This window comes from Artemia sp. Qi Xiang Cuo, unplaced genomic scaffold (assembly GCF_049724085.1).
Source record: "Artemia sp. Qi Xiang Cuo unplaced genomic scaffold, ASM4972408v1 HiC_scaffold_23, whole genome shotgun sequence".
NCBI classification, from domain to species: Eukaryota; Metazoa; Arthropoda; class Branchiopoda; order Anostraca; family Artemiidae; genus Artemia; species Artemia sp. Qi Xiang Cuo.
In genome coordinates, this window is record NW_028297432.1 from 330136 (window position 1) to 337307 (window position 7172).

The following is a 7172-nucleotide window of genomic DNA, read 5'->3' on the forward strand; positions in this document are numbered from 1 at the left end:
TGAACAACCCTCTACGATGTTCCAGTGCCAAGCTATCTCTGGATACAAAAAAAGAAAAAAAAAGAAAAAAAAAGAAAAAAATATCCCGTTTAGGCAGAATGTTGTAGTAGCTGCCACTTTTCTTGATTTTCAAGCCAATATATTTCCCTTGCTGTTCAAGCCAAGGGACAGAAATTTTACTATGCAGGGGTTTCGGACAAGGCGGTTCTAATGGTGTACTTTTTGTTTTGATCTGACTCTTTTTTTAAGTCGTCTCTTACTAGGTTGCTAGCTACCGCTGCAACCCGGATCAAGCAGGGGGAAATTTTTTTTGTATCTATGACGTCACGCAAAATTAAACACGATTTTGAATGAATCCGAACAGCTTAAACAAAAGGCGTGGGAAAATATCCGAGGTAATGATGGGCGAAAATGAAGCACTAACGAGATCGGGCTAGAAGACATGCGACAACAAACATCGCAATGAATCCAAAATGAAAAATAATGGACAACAAAAATCTGCGGTAACAAGAAAAGCCATAGGGATGATTACAATGGAATAAAGGAGCCCCTTAGATTAGCGTGTGTGAGTCTGTGAAGGATAAACCACAAGGAAGAATTAGTTTTTAGTATCTATGACACATTCAAAATTACACAAGATGACAAATGATACAGTACAGTTTAAGAAAAAGTCACAGAAAAAGAAACAGCAAACAAAATCACATTGAATTGCAGACAAAAATTTGGCTTAAAAACCAAAGAATGACACAATCATTGTGCTTTTCTGCAAATCAAATATTTTTTTAAATAGTATGGAATTTTAATCCCATTAATTTTCTTTAAAATGAGCCATTGAACAACTCTCTACGGTGTTCCAGTGCCAAACTATCTGTTGAATTACTAACCTATACTATAATTAATGGCGTATAAACTTTAGTATAGGCAAGAGGTCGTTCTTTATTTTAAATTATTTAAACACTTTATACATTCCGGTGTACAGTCTATATGAAGGTTATTTAATACTGATCGGACATTCTCCTGACTTTTCAACATTTTCCCAGCACAGTAATCACAGACAAAGAATGAATCTATGACATCCTCATCAGGTATTTTGTTAGTTTGAATGAAAAGATTAAAATTATTGCTCAGATATCATAAATATTTTTTGCAGTTTACAGTTTATATGCAAATATTTTTTAATATTTACTGCAAATATGCAAATATTTACTGCAAATATTTTTGCAGTTTACATAATAACTTTAGCGATTATAAACTGAAAAATAAGATATATTAAAAAATGGAATTTTTTGGTCTTAAACTACATAGTCAATCCCACATCGGGTAGTTAGAACCTAACCAAAAATAAAACTAATTTTAACATTTTAAGGTATTTTTCTAGCTTATATTGAAATATTCAAACTATTGCTCAGATACCATGGATATTTTTGCAATTTACACAAGCTAATAAGAATATTCATTTATATAATTTATAAAGAATATAAATTAATATAGGTAAGAGGTCGTTCTTTATTATATTTGAGTTCAACACACTCTGTGGTAACGATTGATCTTTTTCTTTTCCCTGTTGGATCACTTACTATGAGATAGACTTCGGTTCTGACTGTGACAAACAGGAAAAAACCCATGGCTTTTTCTTATTTGGAATAGTAAGAGACGACCTTGAAAGAGTCACGTACCAAACTTCAATTTAAAAGTTGAATTTATTATCTTAACGTTTAGTTACTATGTGCCATGGTGTGCTCTTTACTCGGCTTCAACTATATCCACTGAAAGTAGCTTAGGCCCCATTTACCATAAATGTTATCGATCCTTTATGTAATTACATAATCCCTATTTATGTTTCAGTTAACATGGGCTAGGTGTCGTTCTTTATTGTACAAAAATACAGTTTTTATTGGAAAAATTTATTCTCTTTTAGAAATAATTTATTTTAGTTACTATAGATTTTTAACCCAATTAATTTCCTTTAAAATGAGCTATTGAACAACCCTCTACGATGTTCCAGTGCCAAGCTATCTCTGGATACAAAAAAAGAAAAAAAAAGAAAAAAAAAAGAAAAAAATATCCCGTTTGGGGAGAATAACGTGGTTAAAGTACTTTTTGTTTTGATCTGACTCTTTTTTTAGGAACTATGGGTTTTTATATTTCTTAACATTGGACGTGATCGTCTCTTACTAGGTTGCTAGCTACCGCTGCAACCCGGATGATCGTCTCTTACTAGGTTGCTAGCTACCGCTGCAACCCGGATTATGTATTCATGAATGAGACCATTTACAGTTTTGACGTTTCTTATATAGTAATTATGACGTCACTGCATCAAAAATACAGTTTTTATTGGAAAAATTTATTCTCTTTTAGAAATAATTTATTTTAGTTACTATAGATTTTTAAACAAATTAATTTCCTTTAAAATTAGCTATTTAACAACCCTCTACGATGTTCCAGTGCCAAGATATCTCTGGATAAAAAATAAAAAAAAAAGAAAAAAAAAAGAGAAAAAATATCCCGTTTGGGGAGAATAACGTGGTTAAAGTCAATTTTCTTGATTTTCAAGCCAATATATGTAGTACTCTTTCTTCAACTTGCGTATAGCCTGCTTTGATCTAACCATTATTCTAATCAAGAATGAGAGAATTTTCAGTTTTGACTTTCCTTATATACTAATTATGACGTCACTCTATTCACGTCATAACTCTAATATAAAACTATGATGACGTTCATTATTTATCTAGTAGGGTTTCAGACAAGGTATTTCTAATGATGTACTTTTGTTTTGATCTGACTCTATTTTTAGGAGTTTTGGGTTTTTATATTTCTTAGCATTGGACTGATCGTCTCTTACTAGGTTGCTAGCTACTGCTGCAACCCAAATTCACATATATATTTATTTATGAGAGGCAGCCTGGCCGAGTGGTCCAAGGCACTGGTTTTAGCCACCAGTCTCTTCAGAGGCGTGGGTTCAATTCTTACCGCTGGTATACGATTATGTTTGAAAGACTGCAGTGTGAAAAGACATCAAAATGCAGTTTTTGGTGTAAAAATTTATTCTCTTTTAGAAATAATTTATTTTAGTTACTATAGATTTTTAACCCAATTAATTTCCTTTAAAATGAGCTATTGAACAACCCTCTACGATGTTCCAGTTCCAAGCTATCTCTGGATACAAAAGAAAAAAAAAAGAAAAAAAAAGAAAAAAATATCCCGTTTAGGCAGAATGTTGTAGTAGCTGCCACTTTTCTTGATTTTCAAGCCAATATATTTCCCTTGCTGTTCAAGCCAAGGGACAGAAATTTTACTATGCAGGGGTTTCGGACAAGGCGGTTCTAATGGTGTACTTTTTGTTTTGATCTGACTCTTTTTTTTAAGAACTATGGGTTTTTATATTTCTTAACATTGGACGTGATCGTCTCTTACTAGGTTGCTAGCTACCGCTGCAACCCGGATTTTAATGTAAAAAAAAATATAAATACTGTAATCTTAACTATAGTAAAGTTGCGTATGCAAGTTAGTATAGGGATGAGTTTGATCTTTATTATACTGGAAACAAAGAAAAGAGAAAAAAATATCCCGTTTAGGCAGAATGTTGTAGTAGCTGCCACTTTTCTTGATTTTTTAGTACTGATTTTTTAACTTGCGTGTAGCTTGCTTTGATCTAGCCATTATGTATTCATGAATGAGACCATTTACAGTTTTAACGTTTCTTATATAGTAATTATGACGTCATTGCATCAAAAATACAGTTTTTATTGGAAAAATTTATTCTCTTTTAGAAATAATTTATTTTAGTTACTATAGATTTTTAACCCAATTAATTTCATTTAAAATGAGCTATTGAACAAACCTCTACGATGTTCCAGTGCCAATATCTCTCTGGATACAAAAAAAGAAAAAAAAAATATCCCGTTTGGGGAGACTAACTTGGTTAAAGTCAATTTTCTTGATTTTCAAGCCAATATATTTCCCTTGCTGTTCAAGCCAAGGGACAGAAAGTTTCCTATTCAGGGGTTTCGGACAAGGCGGTTCTAATGGTGTACTTTTTGTTTTGATCTGACTCCTTTTTTAGGAGCTATGGGTTTTTATATTTCTTAACATTGGACGTGATCGTCTCTTACTAGGTTGCTAGCTACCGCTGCAACCCGGATCATCATTTCTGTATTTGATTAAAACCTGACGTTTTTTTTAGAGCTGCTGCTGTCTCATCCTGCTTTTATCGGTTTTTGGCAATCAATTTGAGAACGTCCTTGTTTTTCTCATACTTCTCTTTCCTTTTGCCAGCAAGCTCTCACTCTCACTCGCTCTCACTATACAGTTCTTGACCATGAACTGTTTGATAATAACCCAGATTACAAACAGGAAAAATCCTACGGCTGTCTCTTATTCGGAATAGTATGAGACAAACCTCAAAGAATCAGGCAGCTAACTAAGTCAATATATGCAATGGTTTGGTATCCTAATGATCGTCTTTTAATATAAATTTTTTGAAACTTTTCAGAAATTATTCTAGTTTCAGTTAACAAATAATTTTTTTGTTTAAACCCCCCCCCCCTCAAACATTACAGCTTTTTACATAATAATGGATAATTATATAAAATAAAACCTTATTGACCAACTCCATTTATGATGAACTATATCAGTCCTTTATGTAAACTTTACTAACTTATACTATTATTAAGTGGCCTATAAAATTTAGTAAAGGCAAGAGGTCGTTCTTTATTATAAAATTTTAAAATTTTCAGGTATTTATCTTGTTTGAATTACAAAATTAGTATTATTGGTTAGACACCATAAATATTTTTGCAGTTTAAATAATAAGTTTAGTGATTCTGGACTGAAAACTAAAATAATTGCAATTATGAGACAATAATATGGAGATATGTACTTTACGGGTTACAGGATACAATAATAAATTTGAACTGAGATGAAAAAAAAAATTTCTTCCAGGAGACAAAAAGCAAAACTAATTTTAGAATTTTCATGTATTTTTGTTGTTTAAATTAAAAAATTACTATTACTGATTAGGCATCATAAATATTTTTGCAGTTTACATAATAATTTTAGCGATTAAGCCAAAAAAGAAAATTTTGGTTCCAGGAGTTTCGGTTACTATTGAGACAAGTAGCTATTATTACTATAGAGTTCATTACATGGACTGTTTTATTGCTTCAAAATTCAAATATCTTTGAAAAGACTGCAGTATGAAAATACATCAAAAATGCAATTTTTTTGACAAAATTGATTCTACTTTAAAAAGTATTTTATTTTTAAATACAAAAGTGACTAGAAGTTGCAATATCCTATAAAATGAGCTATTATACATCTCTCTATGATTTTCCAGTGCCCAGCTAGCTGAGGAGGAAAAAAAAGCGGAAAGAAAAAATATCCCGTTTGTGGAGAATAACGTGGTAAAAGTCAATTTTCTTGATTTTCAAGCCAATATATTTTCTTTGTTATTCAAGCCAAAGGGCGGTAAGTTTCCTTTATAGAGGATTCGGACAAGGCGGTTCTAATGGTGTACTTTTTGTTTTGATCTGACTCTTTTTTTAGGAGTTGGGGGGTTTTATATTTCTTAACATTGGAGGTGATCGTCTCTTACTAGGTTGCTAGCTACCGCTGCAACCCGGATTACTTGGTTGCTAGCTACCGCTGCAACCTGGATAACCTTTACTATGGTAAAGTGGCCTATGAGATTTATTATAGGCAAGAGATCGTTCTTTACTATAAAATGTTTTTCTATTCACGTCATAGCTCTAATATAAAACTATGACGACATTAATTATTTATCTAGTAAGGTTTCAGACAAGGTAGCTCTAATAATGTACTTTTGTTTTGATCTTACACTATTTTTAGGAGTTTTGGGTTTTTATATTTCTTAGCATTGGACTGATCGTCTCTTGCTAGGTTTCTAGCTACTGCTGCAGCCCAGATTCAAATATATATTATTTATGAGAGGCAGCCTGGCCGAGTGGTCCAAGGCACTGGTGTTTCAAGGCCGAGTGGTCCAAGGCCGAGTGGTCCTAAGAGCCACCAGGCTCTTAGGAGGCGTGGGTTCAAATCTTACCGCTGGTATACGATTATGTTTGAAAGACTGCAGTGTGAAAAGACATCAAAAATGCAGTTTTTGGTGGAAAAATTTATTCTCTTTTAGAAATAATTTATTTTAGTTACTATAGATTTTTAACCCGATTAATTTCCTATACAATGAGCCATTGAACAACTCTCTACGATGCTCCAATGCCAAGCTATCTGTGGAAGGGAAAAAAAGAAAAAAAATATCCCGTTTAGGCAGAATGTTGTAGTAGCTGCCACTTTTTTTGATTTTCAAGCCAATATATTTCCCTTGCTGTTAAAGCCAAGGGACTGAAAGTTTCCTATACAGGGGTTTCGGACAAGGCGGTTCTAATGGTGTACTTTTGAATATGATCTGACTCCTTTTTTAGGAACTAAGGGTTTTTATATTTCTTAACATTGGACGTGATCGTCTCTTACTAGGTTGCTAGTTACCGCTGCAACCCGGATACTAACTACATCCAGCGACTATGACGTCATTGATCAATATTGTATATAAAAAATTAATTTTTTCGTTAAAAAATAATCAATAAAAAAAAATTAAGTGCAAAAGGCGCTAGATCTAAAGATTTCCTTTAAAATGAGCTAATGAACAACTATCTACGATGTTCCAGTGCCAAGCTATCTCAGGATACAAAGAAAAAAAAATATCCCGTTTAGGCAGAATGTGGTAGTATCTGCCACTTTTCTTGATTTTCAAGCCAATATATTTCCCTTGCTGTTCAAGCCAAGGGACAGAAAGTTTACTATACAGGGGTTTCGGATAAGGCGGTTCTAATGGTGTACTTTTTGTTTTGATCTCACTCCTTTTTTAGGAGCTATGGGTTTTTATATTTCTTAACATTGGACGTGATCGTCTCTTACTAGGTTGCTAGCTACCGCTGCAACCCGGAAATTCTAATGGTGTACTTTTTGTTTTGATCTGTTATGGTTTTTTACTGCATAGTATTTGCAACCCGGATAAGTCTCCTATGTATTGATTTAGTACAAGGTGGTTCTATTTGTTTACTTTTTGTTTTGATCTGACTCTATTTTAAGGAGTTACGGATATTATATTTCTTAGTAGTGGACGTATTTGTTTCTTACTAGGTTGCTAGCTACAGCTA